Genomic DNA, 18,364 nt, shown 5'->3' on the forward strand with positions numbered 1-18,364 from the left:
TTTGGTTGCTCTGTCTTTGTCGTTACTAAAGGAGAAAAAGATGAGGCCGGGTCGAGAAAAGGGGAAGATGGGCTAGGTCGTTATTTGGAGATAAAAAAAATTGGGCCCGGGAAATAGGAATTGCTGAAAATGTTTTACAAGGGCCCTAAATTTAATCTTTTAAAATCCAAATGAACTATCGATTAAGTCAAAAGGGAATTCACTAGTGAATTTGACTAAAACTTAGATAAGACGAATTAACATAACTAATTCATGAGCTTCTTAATCTTAACAAAAATAAAATAATTAACTTGCATTTAAACTAATAAATTAAAAATAGGGATAATGCCCAAGTACCCCCTCAACCTATGCCCGAAATCTCAGAGACACACTTATACTATACTAAGGTCCTATTACCCCCCCTGAACTTATTTTATTAATAATTTTTTACCCCTTTTTAGCCTACGTGGCACTATCTTGTGGGCCCAACGATGATTGATTTTTCTTTTCAAACTAGTGTCATGTAGGCTAAAAAGGGGTAGAAAATTACTTATAAAATAAGTTCAGGGAGGTAATAGGACCTTAGTATAGTATGAGTGTGTCTCTGGGATTTCGGGCATAGGTTGAGGGGGTACTTGTGCATTTTCCCTAAAAAATATAAGCATAATTTAAACTAAACTAATTTAATAAAATGCTTACTAAAGTTAGAATCTTTTTAAGGTTATTTTCAAATATTTATAAAATAAACTAGTTATATAAAAAACATATTTACTATTTAAAATTATAAAGTTGCTAAAATTACTTTAAAATAACTTGAAAAACATTTTGAGTTTTATAAAGTTAATTACTTTAAATCTTTCGAAATTAATGAAGCTCGAAAGTTAATTTTTATGTTGGGGAAAGTCAAAATTGGGTGTCAACAATTGTCTCTCATTTTATTTTGATTGGTCCAAGAAATTCAAGGAAAATGAAATTGATAGATCCAATTTTGACTAACCATATCTTCAATTTTAAAAAGGGATTAGTATGGACTTTGAGAATTATGACCGAACCCCGAAAATGAGTTTCCTACTTATCTAAGGATGTATGAGAATTCAGGCCACCTCTAGTTCAACACGTTTGATTTAACGCACGATTTTAAAATAATTCAAAGTCATCCCAATACTAGATATAAGGGGACCGGAATGCTTGAGAACAAGACTTGAGAGCGAATGTTGGAATACAGTCGGGTTTTCAACATTGAGCCCGCCTACATATCCTTAAACCGTAGGAATCATGCTGTTTGTAGTTCGACTCGATCGGTTGAAAAGGAAATCTATTACGTTACATAACCTTTGGTTTTGGACAAGTGACAAATTAAACCGAGTATGAAAATGAATCTTGTAACCTCTTAGTCATGAATGTGGTGCAGTTCACACCCATATTTAAGAAATTACATGGACATAATTTCCAAAGCTCTTTGTGCATTGCCACTCAGATCGAAAACTTGAATCTGGCAGATACCAAAATTTCGGATGCAAAACCAAAATTGACAAAACCCAAAGAAAAACCCACATGCCTCTCGATAGGTGTGTGATTTGATTGTGATGAAAGTCGCTCCTCTGCTCGCGTCCTAGGAGTTTGACACTCCTCTTTGGACTATGTCCTAGTTCGCTACTAAAAAAAAGTTCTACGTTATGCTGCATCCTTTTGATGTCGTCCACACTTGTGGTATGTTTTGGAGAATTCATCCTTTCGGATGCTCTCGACACAGACTGAGATAAACACATTAGCATAAAAATGTAATTCAAATGGGAGATAGTGTATTTTACCATGTTGACATTTAGTTTCTTTTCTTCTTCATTTGACGTCAATTCGATCGATTTGACGTAAAACAAACAAAGCTTATGTCTTATGTTTGCAATATAATGTTAAAAGTACTCTTCATTAGATGTCAAAATGAATAAAAGCTGATGCAATGTTGATATTTCTCTTGATGTCGTCTTCGATGAATCTCTTGGTGTTTACTATTGTCAAAATAAAAGGGTGCAGTTGATGTTGATGGACAAATATTCTCTAGGGATGCACAATTTCTTTATCTTGCAATGTGTGACTTCTTTTCACGATGCATGAATTCCTTCTCTTGCTATGCATGGACTCTTTTCCGTGATGCATGGATTTCTTCTCTTACAATGCATGACTTCTTCTGCCCAATGCATTACTTTTTCGCGATGCATGAATTTCTTCTCTTGCAATGCATGATTTCTTCTCCACAATGCATGACTTTTCCGCTGTGCATGAATTTCGTCTTGCAATGCATGACTTCTTCTCCGCAATGGATGACTTTCCGCGATGCATAAATTTTCTCTTGCAATACATGACTTCTTCTCCGCAATGCATGCATTTACTCTTGCAATGCATGACTTCTTCTCCACAATGCATGATTTTTCCGCGATGCATGAATTTCTCTTGCAATGCATGACTTCTTCTTCGCAATGCATGATTTTTTTGCGATGCCTGAATTTCTTCTCTTGCAATGCATGACTTCTTCTCCACAATGTATGGTTTTTCACGATGCATGTATTTCTATTGCAATGCATGACTTCTTCTCCGCAATGCATGATTTTTCTGCGATGCATGAATATCTCTTGCAATGCATGATTTCTTCTCTGTAATGCATGATTTTTCTGCAATGCATGAATTTCTTCTCTTGCAATGCATGACTTCTTCTCTGTAATGCATGATTTTTCGCGATGCATGAATTTCTCTTGCAATACATGACTTCTTCTCCACAATGCATGATTTTTCTGCGATGTATGAATTTATTCTCTTGCAACGCATGACTTTTTTTTTGCGATGCATGAATATCTTCTCGCGATGCATGAATATCTTTCCGCGATGCATAATTTTTTGCGAGACATGAATATCTTCCCATGATGCATGATTTTTTGCGAGGCCATCCTTGGTACAAAATGAAGATAGTGCTTCAATCGAGTGACATAGTGTCTTCTAGGTGCTTCTGGATAGTGATATCGTCTCAATTGACAATACGATAAAATGACCCTTTAGGTGATGTATCATCTACATCGATAACACAAATAAAACGACCCTCCGGATAGTGCATCACCTCAATCAACAAAACAACTAAAATGACCCTCCGGATAGAGTATAATCTCATTCGACAATACAACTAAATGACCCCTCCGGATAGTAACAATATCATGTTTGATAATGTGAAGCAGATGACGTCCTTGACTAAATTGTAAAATGTCTTTCCTGGGGTTTTCATTTGATTAATCCTTGAACATAAATGTATCTTCGCTATAGACTTCGTGCTGTTGGGAATCGGATGAAATAATGTTGTTCACGTCCCCAAGTCTTCAATATAGGCAGTATAAAATTATTCCTGCATCCATAAAAAATTTAGAAATTTTGGGAGAGCTCTTCGCCCCCTTGACTCCTCCATATTCATCAGTCAGAGGAATTTGTTGATTTTAGAGCAAACCAATAAACCTGCGTCCACAGAAAAATTGTTAGTTTTAAATGTACTGATCTGTGTCAATTTCTTCAGTTGTCTGCTCCTTCCTTACTATCTCCGGTTGATTTTTTGATCTCTTGACTCTTAATAGATAAGAAAAAATATTTCATGCCAAAACAAATGAAACATAAAGGAAAATTTTTTAAGAAAAATAAAATTTCGAAAAGTGGTATTCTGAAAAAAAGTTATTGCTCAGTATCATGTCACGCCAAGCTTAGCCAACTTATTTGAGTTTGATGCTTGGAGGTCTATCTGACTTTCAATGGGGAGTATTCAAAGTTACTATAGACTATCGATAAAACTACATTGAAATTTTGAGGTCATCCTCAAAATTTATGTACCAGTTAACTGTCTCGGCTTATCTTTAACTGTTGATGAGTAAATCACTAAATTTTTGAGCTTCTGTTCTGTCCCAGTTGCAAAATTCAAAACAACTTCAGTCTTGACTTGTTGAGGAAAAATCTTCTTCTCGAGAATTTTTGAGTCCCTCACAAAAATTCTGTCCAATTTCTATTGTAAAGAGGAATAGAAATCTTATGGGAGATATGACCGAACTCTTATGGAGCCTACGTATCCCGTTGAGGCAGGAATTAGGTTAAACGTAGTTCCCCTTCAAGGTTAACAACAATAAGAGATTTTACAAAGAAACCGACAAAGGCCGACATAGGCCGCCTATGTATCTCATTCTTGAGAATTCAGGTCAGACATAGTTTATTACAAGAGGGATAAAATTCAAAACAAATCAATTACAAGCAAAAACTAAATGAATACAAGAAAATGACAGGAATACAAACTAAGCTTCATTTGTAGTATATCTTGACAACATCTGAGTTAATCGGTTTTGGCCATGAGGTGCCGTCCATCTCCGACAGGACCAAAGTACCTCCAAATAATACTTTGCGAACCATGTAAGGACCTTGCCAATTAGGTGCAAATTTTCCTTTGTACTTGTCTTGATAAGAAAAAATGCATTTAAGTACCAACTAACCAATTTCAAAAATTCTGGCTTTAACTCTTTTGTGGTAAGCGCGAATCATTCTCGATCGATATAATTGACCATGACGAACAACAACCATTTTCTTCTCGTTAGTCAAGGTTAACTGATTAATCCGCTTGCTGACCTATACAACATTACTCAAGGCAGATTCTTGTATGATTCTTAAGGACGGTATCTCAACTTCAGCAGGTATGACTGCTTCTATTCCATATACTAGCAAGTATGGAGTAGCTCGATAACCCAACAAAGCATATGACAACATCTCATGTCAACCTCGGTAATTGTCAATCATTTTTATCAGAATTTTCTTGATGTTCTTATTGGCAGCTTCTACAGCTCTTTTCATTTGGGGACGATAAGCGGTTGAATTTCCGTGAGTTATATTAAATTGCTCACATATATCTCTCATCAAGTAATTTTTGAGATTTACACCATTATCAGTAATGATGGATTCTGATACTCCAAACCTGCGTATCAGATTATTGCGAACAAAATCTGCTAAGACTTTCTTGGTTACCGACTTGTACGAAGCTATTTCCACCCACTTGTTGAAGTAGTCAATGGCAAACAAAATGAATCTGTGTCTGTTAGAGGCGGCTGGCTCTATTGGACCGACGACATCCATGCCCCAAGCTACAAAGGTCAAAGGCAAACTCATAGTATTAAGTTCGAGAGGCGGCACTCGAATCAAATCGTCGTGCACTTGACATTTATGGCATTTCTGTACAAACTTGCAACAATCATGCTCCATGGTCATTTAGAAATAACTGACTCCAATGATCTTCCATGCCAAATCGAGTCCATTCATGTGCATACCACAAACCCCAGCATGCACTTGTTCAATAAGCTTTGCAGCTTTAACAACATCACTAGATCTAAGAAGACCTAAATCTAGAGTCCTCCTATAAAGGACTTCTCCACTCAAAAAAAAGTTGAGGGCCAAACGGCGTATCGATTTCTTCTGGTTAAATGTCACATTCTTAGAATAAATCCCAGACTCCAAATACTTCTTGATATCAAAATACCATGGCAATCCATCAGGTTCCGCTTCAACACATGAACAATGGACTGGATGTCCTTTTAGCTCTATATACAGAGGGTCAATATAATTAGTATCTGGATGTTTAATCATTGAAGCGACGGTGGCAAAAGCATCAGCTAACTCATTTTGTATTCTAGGAATATGTCTGAACTCGATCTTACGAAATCTCTTACACAACTTCTGTATATACTGCACGTATGGTGTGATCTTCGATTTCTTCACGACCCATTCTCCTTGAACCTGAGAATCGACAAATCTGAATCTCCAATAACCAACAAATCTTGGACATTCATGTCAATGACCATTTCCAAACCGAGGATACAAGCTTCATATTCAGCCATGTTGTTCGTGCAATTAAGTTGGAGTTTAGCTGTGATCGGATAGTGTTGAATGGATTCTGACACTAAGACCGATCCAATACCTCTTTCTTGGTGATTTGACGCTCCATCAAAGAATACACTCCAACCAAGGTATGCTTTAGAAATATCTTCACCCACGAATGATATTTCCTCGTCAAGGAAATAAGTCTTGAGCGGCTAATACTCTTCATCAATGGGATAAGTCTTGTGCTTTTATCGCCTTCTGAGTCACATAAAAAATATAAAATTCACTCAAAAGCATTTTCCATTTAGCCAATTTTTTTATCTGCATTGTTTTTTAGAAAATGTACTTCAGTGGGTCCATCATGGAAATGAGGTATGTGGTACAAGAAGACAAATAATGCCTCAATTTTTGCGCAATCCACGTTAAGGCACAACATGTTCTCTCATAAAGAGTATAAACAACCTCGTATGGAGTGTCAAATAATAAATAGCTCGCTCTTTCTTACCTATTTCATCATGTTGACCAACTACGCATCCAAATACGCTATCTGAGACAGACAAATACATCAACAATGGACTCCTTTCTCGCAGAGGAACCAACACTGGTGGATTGGACCAATAATTCTTGATCGCATCAAAAGCATTCTGACATTCTTCAGTTCACTTTGTCATAGCATCTTTCTTAAAAACCTTGAAGATAGGCTCACACACCACAATTGATTGAGCTATGAATCGACTGATGTAGCTCAACCTCCCTAAGAAACTCATTACTTCATTCTTAGTCTTCGGATGAGGTAACTCATGAATTGTCTTGATCTTAGAAGGGTCGAGCTCAATACCCCTCCTGCTAAGTATGAATCCCAATAACTTACCGGCTGGCACCCTAAAAGCGCATTTGGCGGGATTTAACTTCAAGTTATAACGGTGCATTCGAACAAAGAACTTCTTTAAATGCGTCAAGTGATTCGAACTCTTGCGGGACTTGATTATGATGTCATATACATACATTTTGGTCTCCTTATGAAACATGTCATGAAATTTGGTTGTCATAGCCGTCATATAAGTAGCACCAGCATTTTTGATACCTAATGACAGCACCCAATAGTGATATATTCCCTAGGGCTTGATATAAGATGTCTTTTTTGCAACTTCTTCATCCATCAAGATCTGATGATAACCTGCGTAACAATCCACAAATGACTGCATTTCATGCTTAGCACAGTTATTGATCGGAATGTGAATGTTCGGTAGTGGAAAATTATCCTTTGGGCTTGCTTTGTTGAGATCTTTGTAATTGACACAAATTCTGATCCTTCCATCTTTTTTGGCTACTAGAACAACATTAACCAACCAAGTCGGGTATTGCTTCACTTCCACTAATCGAGACTCCATCGGTTTAGTGATATTTACTTTAATCTTTAAACTTAAATCAGGCTTGAACTCCGAGCCTTCTGTTTCACTAGACTAAACCTGGATTAATTGGTAACTTGTGAGACACCGCATTGGTACTCAGCCTTAGCATGTAGCTGACCTCCAACACGAACACATCAATGTATTCAGTAAGTAAATGAATCAGATCCTTTCTTTGAGCTTCATTAAGGTGGACACTGATTTTGACCTCTTTGACACACTCTTTGTCTTCCAGATTCACAGTTTCAATTTCTTCAAAATTCGGTTTATGTTGATTCTCAAACTGCCAAAATTCCCCAGAAACATATTCTAGTATCTTATTTTCTTCTTCATACTATTCAACCTCATCTTCACCTGCCTCATTTTGTTCATTCAGCTCGTGACATGACATGACATTAGCAGGTTTTAAATGAAAATTACTGAAATCATAAACAAACAAAGTTGGGAAAGTAAAATAAACAAATAAGAAAAAATAAATGAGTTTTTAATAAAAGAGGCTTTCATTCAAATTGGAAACCATGCAAACTTCGACCATGGGAAAGGGCTATGCTTCCTTTTTAAACATTACAGAGGAATTTCAAAACTCAAGTAATTAAAGAAACTACAAAATGGTGGGTCTCGGGTCTCTTTCGGACTACCACGATTTTTCAAAGCATACATAAACAATGTCCTCTTGGACCGAAAATGACTAGTACAGATAAAATATCAGCCTATCCAATGTTTGATCACCACTTTTCTTCATCTTCTCTTCATCAACTATGAGGACGTAACCAAAACCGTACCTTGCTCCTCTGGCGTGAACCTAAATAGGCTCGATAATTCCTTGGAAATTCCTCCCCAATTCGAAACTCGGCTTGAATACATTTTGGAGCATTACCATTGCAATCATCTTGTACACAGAGGGCATAGGAGGCTGTGAAGCCAAATCATCACCGGTGGCATTAACTAGCTCCAACGTGTAGAAATTAGTGCCTTGAGAGACTTCATCTATGATTGGCGCATGCCCACCGAAGTGGCTTCCTTCACCATGAATAACCAATTCTTGCTCCTTCCAGACAAACTTCATCAGGTGGTGAAGGTTAGAAGGCACCACCCCAGCCATGTGGATGAATGACCTTCCCAAAAGAAGGTTGTAGCTAGTGTCCATGTCGAGGACCTGAAATTGTGTTGACATCTGCAGAACCCATCTGAATGACCAAGTTTACCGCCCCCAGTGTGTCTCTCTGAACTCCATCAAAGCATCTCATGTTGACTTGGTTTTGTTCAAGATTCCCCATATCAAACCTTAACTACCTCAGAGTTTATAGGGGACAAATATTGAGACCAGATCCGTTATCTACCAAGATAGGGTTTATAACCCTTTCTCGACATATGACAGTGACATGCAAAACTTTATTGTGCATACTTCTTTCAAAGGGCAACTCTTCATCACAGAAGATGATTTGATGCCCTCGGATAACCTAGTTGATCATGGTCGCTACATTGTCGCTACTGGTGCCCACGGGCACATACGTATCATCCAAAGCCTTAATCAAGGCCTACCTATGTAGTTGTGAACTCATTAACAGTACCCACACAGAAATCTAAGCTTGGGTTTTCTCCAAATGCTTAACAATCAAATAGTCCTTGGTTGCATCTTTCTCCAAAATTCTTCAGATTCTCCCACGTTTATTAGCCTCTTTCATTGGTCCTTCTTTTGCCCTCCATGGTCCAACTCTTCTGGAGTATGAGGTCATACACTGAGCTGAAGCGGTTTCGATAACAAACCTTGTCCTAGCGGGAGTTTCTATTGGAACCAAGGCAACAACCTTTATGGGTGTCAGAATCACAAACTTTTTTTTCTCCTTGATGCTCAGCGAAGCCATTGCTTTTTCCAACTCATCATCAACAATCGAGACTATCATCTTTGTCATGCACCAATCATCGTTTGTCTCTATTATATTTATATTAACGCCCATATGATTTCACAATGGATTATTGTTGACGTTGGGTGCGGTTGTCTGGAGCGAGACCACGTTCTGGTCGATTAGATCCTGGATTTTGTGCTTGAGATTAATACAGTACTCAGTATCATGCCCAATACAATTGGACTGATATGCACATTTATGATCAGGTCTGTAAAATTGGGAGGTAGTGTCCATTAGCTTGGGTCCCACTAGATGGATATAACCTGCCATAGCTAATGGCTCGTAAAACTTTAATCGGCTTTCGGGAAGCACTGTAAAAGTTCTAGCAGGATTTTTCTCAAATCTTGGATGAGGGGATTGTAGTTTCCTTGAGGAAGAGGCACCTGACGATAGTTTTGGACATCAAGACAGGGAGCTTGATATCTAGGATAGGGATTAGTTTGGAAATTCATAATGGAGCTTGGTAGTTTGTGGGGTTATTTTGGCATACTAGAGCTTGGGATACTAGGGCAAGCCCCTGGTAATTTGACTGCAAATTGGCGCATTTAGGGGCGGCGGTTTGGTAATGAGAAGATGGAGTTTGGTAAGCCAGTAGAGGATTTTGGTAGGTGGAGGTGGAGTTTAATAAATGGAAGGGGAGTATTTCGATAACTTGGGGGACAAGTATTTTGGTAGCTTAGAGGGTAAGCATTTTGATAATCGACTTGCATATAACAAAGCTGGTGTGGACTCTGTGAAGGTCGAGAATGACCTTGGTACGATGATAATCTTCTCAGACTCTTTTTCCCCTCACAAGAAAAAACTGACATGTCTTCTCTTTTCTTTTTTAACAAGCCTGATGATCTGGGCGAAGCAGAAACAAGGGCAATCTTTCCGATTTTCAAACCATCCTCGATAGTCTCACCTACCTTTACTATCTTGGAAAATTTTGCTCCAACGAGGAGCATGATTCTTTCATAGTATTCAGCTTATTGAACTCGCACAAACACCTCAACAATTTATTTTTCAAATATGGGAGATCGAAATCTGGTTTCCTCCTCTCACCATCTGTACGAAAACACTCTTTATCTTTTCTAAGGAATAACGATCCAGGACATTCTCCACATTATAAGCAAACCGTTCTATAAAATCCTTAGCCAAGTCATTCTAGCTGGGCCACTATCTTGTCTCGTGAGATGCAAACCATTCCAAAGTTTCTCCACTCAAACTTCGGCTAAAAAGATGTATTAATAAAACTTCATCTCTCCCAACTCTTACGAGCTTGTCACATTAGGCTCTTAGATGTGCTAAGGGATTTTCTGTTCCTCCAAAAGTGTCAAACTTTAGCATCTTGAACCCTTCTGGGAGGTCCAGATTTGGATGAATGCATAAGTCCTCATAGTTCAAATCGGAGACGGCAGGAACACACTTAAGTTCCTTCATTGCTTTTCGGATCTTTTTCTTTGTCTATCTTTGAAGCCTCTTCTTTCGCCCTCCACTCTCTTTCCTTCTCCTCATAATAGTCGAGCTCAGAACCATTCACGCTGTGCTTATTTGGAAGGTGAATTTTTTGGGTAGAGGTGAAGCTACGGTGGGACTTGGGGCATTTTAAGTAGTTTTGTAATTTTGTGGAAAGATTGGGGGTTAGTGTGTTTATATTGGTGATGGAGGGATATTTCGAGGTTGAATGTATTTTGGTTTTGTGGGAGTGGAGCGGTTTGGTGATGGGCATTTTGAGTGCAGGTGGTTTTTAGGCATTGTGGTTTTGATGAGGTGGTGGAGTCAGGTAGGAGGCTGAGGCATATTGAGGATTTTGTGTGGTTAAATCGATTACTGAGGGATTTCAAGCAGGAGTAGACAACGCAATTTGAGTTGGTTCCATGCTTGAAGAGGGATAGTATAGCGGAGGCCTTCATCAATAGCAATGTTGGCAGTAAAACCTGGTGGAGGCAGATTCTTTCTCTTTTCCATTTCCACCCTCATCTCGGCAATCTGCTGCATTAACTGCATAATAAATTCATTATGTCCGCTATGGTGGGCTGAGCCACCACAACGTCAGTAAGACTAATTTATTCGTTGTTGTCCCCTATTACAGATTTTCAGCTATCTGAACTTCGACCTGGAAAGCAATCTGCAGGTTTTTTAGATCTAGTGAAGTATGGATGATCAACTAGTTTAACCGACACAGACTAGTTTGTAAGTACCTGGGGATAAAAACAACTCAAAGGCAAATTTGTTAATTTGAGTTCGCAATAAATAACATAAAATATCACATAGATAGAATATAAATACACAGAAATTGCTTTCTTTGAGGATATGCCAACCCACGATTAAAGAGGAAACTGATTTTAAAGAAGCAAGAGTTTGATCTTTTTAATTTGGGATAATCTTAGGAAGGTTAAATCACGTTGAGATAAGGTCTTCTCGTTGCATCTCTTTCGACGTCCATTGATCTATGCCTCATATTTCTTCTGGAATGGATATGGGGAGAATGCAATTTTTGAAAGATAGGGGAAGGGCCTTAAAGGCTACCTACGTATCTCAATAAGAGAATCCATACCCCACATAATTCGAATATAGAAGGAAATATTTGTTTTCATTCATTCTCAAACGATTACAGGGAAATTAAAAAACAAATAACAAAACATTAAAGATAAAGGGTGGCTCCATCTCAGCCATTCTTCTTCTCATTGTCACATCAGTCACGGTGAAAAAACTCGACTCAAATCTTTCCCATGTTGACAAAGGCTTCTATGTCGTAGCGAAACCTGAGCACCTTTCGAGGCTATGATCTACAAAATTATATTGCAGAAGGTTTCCATATTTTTACCCCAATGGGATCTAGTGCTCTATCATCATCTACGATAGAGACTAAGACTCAATTCTTCACCAAATCACTATAGATCTCCAGCAACGTCTTCCTGAACGGTGTGAAATAATGACAAATAAACCGGGTGTGCTCACTTAGCTCCGGCTGGTCATAGGTGAGAGTGGTGTTATCACCCCACATGTGTGGGATGTTCCCAAGTCGATCTAGTGGCAGATTCTTGCCTTAAGTTGCACACATTCTTCTATAGTGTGCCCTCGCTGGTTCGGGTGGAAGGCACACACCTTTGTGGAGTTTTCATGCCCAAAGCCTGAAGATATTCCCTTATGAGGTTTCCACTTAAGATGCTCGTACAAAAGAACACATGATACAACCTTGCTCTCACGCTATGTGTTGGCTCGTAAGCCGGGAGAGTGATCCACTTGTCTCCTCCTTTTAGACGTCCTAGGAATAGGGACATGTAAATTATTTCCGCATCGAATTCTTTCCCAGTTGCTCCAGGGTGAGTATCCTCGAGACTACTATTAGCCTCTTGATCGTAGATAGAGTACTTCTCGCGCATCTTCTAAAGTTTGGAGATCATATCCTTGTGGAAAGCATTATGTTTCCTCTGCACTTCGATCATTTTTTCGTTCATGGCAGTCAATTCTTCCATCTCAACCTCCAATTCCTCGTCAAGTGCTGCATTTCTGGCTAGCGCATTTGCAGTGGCTAAATCTATCTCTGTTTCTCTTGCTTCCCTTTCCTAAATTTTCTATCAGAGCATATCCATTTTCTTCCCCAATTCCTCCCTTTCTATATCGATGTCTTTGTTTTTCGTCATCCTCATCTAGTGTCGCAGTTGCGGCTTTGTAGATTGCCATGGAAATTTTGACCCTGAGTCCTTCTCTAATCTCTCTAATTTCTCGCGTGATTTTTTTCTATTTTCCTCTACAACTCTTTTTCAGTGGGTTCTATCTTGATACTCTTACCTTTCCCATAGTTGTTATCTTGCTTTTCCTAAAATGATAGAGTAGTGTTTTAGGATTTGGTAATAAGATTACACTCTAGTTGAGAAACTTAAGACTCAAGAAATTTGATTGGACATTTTGTAATAGTGACTATTGTATATTTCTGGAAGTTTTTGACAGGGTGTGGGTTTGTAATGCCCTCATTCAAAGAAACAAATCACATAAATAGTTGAAGACACATATATTGCGTCATAAACATATAGGGGGCTTTTTTAGTTCCAAGGGGAGGACTAGTGCATTTGAACAATGTACGTAAGGAATTGAATCAGTGAATTACCCCCAAACAAATTTCACATATGAACAGTTAATGTTCACAAGAGGAATAAACGGGGGAAATGAGGAAAAAATACAAAGTGAAAGACCCAAATAGGGGCCATTTAAACGTATGGAAATATAAGAAAGGCAAGCCCAAGTATGTTCTTATAATGACGGAAATACATATAGAAAAACCCACGCAGGGGCGAAGTCCACTATGTTGTCCCTGATGGCCCTACTTCTCTGGTGCTTTCTTGAGTCTTGTCTTGCATAAACATGTAACGTAGTATCAGCAAGTAACCCTCGCTATGGCATCCTTTTTCTTCTCAATCCTCGTATTTCATCCCCTCTATCTTCTCTTTAGCCCATAAGTCGAACTCATCAAAACTACGTCTTAGCCTTTCCAATTCATGAGTTGTCTTCTCAAGATATCTTGATTTTCAATAAATTTGGCGTACATTATTGGGAGTCCCGTTTTAGCTCTCTTATCTCAATCACAGATTTATCCTCTTTGTCTTCTACACCGCGACAACTATTCGGGACTAGAAAGGAGATACTATGTATGTTCTTTTTCAGCCAAGCCTTATAAGTTCCATCATTTCAGACGTCAAATCAATCAAGAGCGATGCTGCCTTTCTTCATTCGCTAGGTCCCTTTCTATTCACTTTGCATATCTATAGTGTCATCCACTTTGTCATCCTCAATATCATACACTTAGGAGCTACCGTACGCCTCTCGAGGCGTGATTTAGAACTCGCAAGGGTGCGTAAGGACGGATTTCCCGAATACCTAGTAGTGGAAGAACAAGTTGTTTGCGCCCCCCTACGACGACATCCTTCGACATGAAGCGATCAAGCAACCATTGGAGATCTTAATCCCTTAATTCGAAAAAAATTTGAGCCCATCTTTTTCTAGTCTTTCGGTTTTCCAGATTTGCTCAAAAAAAACATATTATTCAAATCCCTGAGATTGTTCTTATTATCCATTGTATGTAGTTCCTGAGTCCCATGCCCTTTTGCTAAATGACTTGAAATCCACTATTCAAGCAGCAGGTTAACATCCTTGAAAATATTGATGTCCCTCTTTGCATTTCCCTATGGATCGATACATGCCTGAAAGTATGATCGAGTCAATGGAATAATACTTTACTTGTCCTTTATTCTTAAACCCGTTGAACAAAGTGTGCGCAAGCATTATAACTTGAGTGTTGATACTTAGGCTCAGGTCGTGTGGAAAGACCATTGTTTCCAATACCGCGACAACAAATACCAAAGATCGGACTACATTCCATTCTTTGTAGGTAAATTTGAACTATTTGTTATATTTTGCATAAAAAATTACATGCCCGAATCTAACATGGTGGTCCCTAAATGATATACTAGATTCTTGGGCCCAATAATCGTAATCTTTTCCTAACTCAAACAAGCTAGTGATAGCTTTGATAGAAGGTTTATAAGAGATCAAGATGTCTTCTTGCTTTCTCACCCTTCTTTCTAACCTTGTACCAAGCATGTCGATGCAGTCTCAAAGTTCCTCAATTGTCGGGATGATTTCTGTAGTTCCAAATCAGAACACCATTTTCTCTTTGTCCCAATAACCTGTGAGGACTTCAATTAGCTCAGGCCAACCAGTAATGTTAAGTAGCTCGGTCAGGGCACCCCTATATTTGTTGAGGTTTTTTTGTGATCTCCGTCGAGGTCGTTATACCACATTTTGAGTAAAGGTAGTGCTTCTACAACCATGTCGAACCTTGGAAAACGATTCATACCTAAAAAATAAAAACCAATTAAGTTTCCCCATCCCACATTTTGGTTTCCACATGTACATCATTCAAATGTCAAACAAAATGATATGTCTTGAGGTTGGAGACCTTGGACATGATTTTGGCGGTTTCAATTAATGGACTTAATACACCTTGGGTATTAAGCCGTCTCAGGCTAATGCTTAGATTTCGTTTGGGTTTCGCTTTATACTAGCTTGAATAGAATTGTTTCAAACGTGATGGTTACCCGAGTCGGACAGACGACGGGGTGAAGCTAACAAACGATGTCGGATGACTGCAAGCCAACTATTCGTTTGTTTGTCCAAATATAGATTTGTGTGTTTTTTGAAAGAAGTTGTGGAAGCCACATAACTCCCTTTGTCCTAATGCAAACTATTTGTTATTTGGCGGATTTGATGCCATGAAAATGCAATAGTTTTAATAATACGACAAATAAACAAGTAAACAATTATTTCACATAGCCAAATAAATTAAATTTTAAAGTTAGAATACTCATCCCCAGTGGAGTCACCATTCTGTTTTATTTAAAGAAAAAATATTTTATTGTTCTTGACTTTGTTAGAGTCGCCACTTAATTTTCTAAGAAAAATCAAGAAAACTTGGTTTTCAAAAGAGTAAGACAAGAAATCAATTGAAAAACCTAACCGGGGGGGGGGGGGGGGGGGGGTTACAGGTATTATTATTTATATTTTGGGAAGGTTATTACGGCACCTAAAATATTCGTTAACTCGCGATTATCCAACAACCATCTTTATTTGGCTAAACTGTCTTACTTAAATTTTGAGATAAAAACTATTTAGAGTTGTTTGATAATGAAGTATTAATTTTACTATATAAGTGAATTTAATTTGTAAAATTTATTTTAAGTTATTTACTTGATTTAATTAAGTCGTCAAAAAAAGTGGCGTCTTGCGGAATTTGGATTCTTTAACCCTAAACTAACCACGATTAATTAGCAAGTAAATAACCAATAAATAAGAGAGAGGGAGAGAGAGAGTTGGATCGAAATTCGATTTCTATCTGCCTAGACCGGTATTTGGGCCCATTTTGTTCTGATTTCCACCTGTCCTAAATTTCATATGATACAATAACAACAAAGAAACAAGGGCTTAGGCCCGAAAATAACAAAAATACAAAATTTAGAAAATAATAGAGGTTGTTTGGCTTTAACTTCTTCAATTCTCCGATGTCTTAGCTTGTTTCAAACTATTCGCGCACCAAGACCTGTTGGTCGATCTTTGCGTCTAACTAAATCAAATGGAAATAGAATTGGGCCTCCATGGCCCAATAGGAAAATGCGAGGAGGAGATCCAACACGAACTCAGATGGGTTCATACAACAAATAAAAAGACAACATTAACATTCAACATAACAAGAATAAATGAGAGATACTTCAGTCGGGATAAAGTCAATTAATAAATTTAACATCAAACGAAACCAAACTCGGCTATCGAGACTAATATAATAAGCAAACTCTTAAGAGAGACAAAAGCAGATAAATTTAATGAATGGAAAAAATTTCAAGTTATAATTTCTCTTTTCTCCTTTACACAAAAGTAGCATGCAAAACATATAGTAAAACAAATAAAAGTAAGATTCAATCAAGAGGGGGACATGGATAGGAGATCATATTATGGTGATTGAACCAGGAATCCATGTTAATCATTAGCAAACCAAAAAATGAAAAAAGAAATATGTTTCACTGTTGGCAAATAAAATGTCTCACGCAATAATCAAAACTAACTCTACTAAAGGAACCAAATGTTAATGCCTTATGCATAAAGGCATAAATTTTAAAGACAACAACCAACCAAAATTATTTTAAAGGAGAATAATATCATGTCCAACGAACTAAACACACCGGTTATGCTAAGACATACATCATATTATGAGATCCGAGTTGAACAAGAATATAATTTTAATGCTTGACATTTTAGACAGTAGTCTACTACAGGTTTCAAGACAAGATTATCAGATTAAGGTATGCGATGGGAAAAACATCGATATAATTTTAGAAGAGAAATCTCGAGCTAAACTTATGCTCTACCAAATAATGACTAACATACTACTTTAAATCAGGGAACAAAGAGTAGAACTAGAATGGGGATGACATGAACCAAATCAATAATATAGAGCCATGAATGTGAAGACAAGACAACCCTTTCATGTTAAAATCAAAACCATCAGCCAGCGAGAAAGATTTGGACAAGTCGAAGAAACATGTAAATACCAAGTACTAAAAAGGTCCCATAATTTCATACCATAAGTTGATATTAAAATAGCAACCAAACATGACGGGAATTGAAATTTCTAGTCTAAACTCGAAAATATGCTAGAGGAGGAAATGAAATAGTTGTTCGGCACTTGAGGACATATAGTCAAAACAAGAAAAATATTTAACAAATGAGATAGAATTAAATCACGACGGTTAGATAATATATAACTAAGCTCGAGACGAACACAACAAAAAATTTCAACTCTAAGAACATGGAAGAACAAATTTAGATATGAAACGATCACATAAACCCATTTGGGATCCTTAACAGAAAATACACCAAACCAATGAAATACATTCAAAATGGACCAAAGGGTGACGAATTGTGTAGCTTGTTGCGGCCAATGAACGGGATGGACGAGCTTGAAAGAGAACCAACTTCCACACCAGAGAAACGACTCCGAAGACTTGGAAGAACAAGATAAATCGAAAGTCAAGACGGAACGAAATGTCTTCAAGAACTTTTGTTTTAAATGTATTTCTTCTTTGTTTTCTTTCAACTTTCCTCACACCAAAATTTTCCTCTCCAAATTTCCCTCCCACAAAAATCTCTCTGTTTTCTGTCAAGAAAATCCTAAATTAAAAAATATAACTCTGAAATCTTTCTTCCAAGATCGTCTCCCAAGAATCGTTTTTCTCGTTTTTTTAGTCGGCTGCTCCCCCTAAAAAAATACTCTTTGCAGTGAACTACAAGGAACTATATATAGAAGGCAAATTAGGGTTAGATTCTTGGGGAGGACAGGGGGAGAAGAAACGAAACCCAGATTTGAGGCCCATGAATTCAAAATTCGAAATAAAAAATCTTTGCCAATTTGCACACACCACCTTTTCTGAAAATCAGCTCAATCCCAAAGAAGGAATGGTGTGATTGACGTCTGAGATCGACTTACCTGTCCTTGGAAGGTTGGCGTGGAGAAATCTCGTCGTCTCAAGGACGATTCTCGAGTGCCTCTTCTGCTGCGAGAGTATAGTTGAGAGAGATATGAGGAAGACACAGCGGATCAGCGCTCCACCATGCACACGATGTTGCCTCTAGGATCATTTGCTCGCTGGGAATTTG

The 18,364-nt window shown here is 37.9% G+C and overlaps 1 pseudogene; it reads left to right on the top strand.

Annotated features, from left to right (window-relative positions):
- The window catches only part of LOC101245547 (methanol O-anthraniloyltransferase-like), a 45,290-nt pseudogene that overhangs the window by 12,046 nt on the left and 14,880 nt on the right, over nucleotides 1–18,364 (top strand).

Source organism: Solanum lycopersicum, chromosome 5, assembly GCF_036512215.1.
Source record: "Solanum lycopersicum chromosome 5, SLM_r2.1".
In the NCBI taxonomy this organism is placed as follows: Eukaryota; Viridiplantae; Streptophyta; class Magnoliopsida; order Solanales; family Solanaceae; genus Solanum; species Solanum lycopersicum.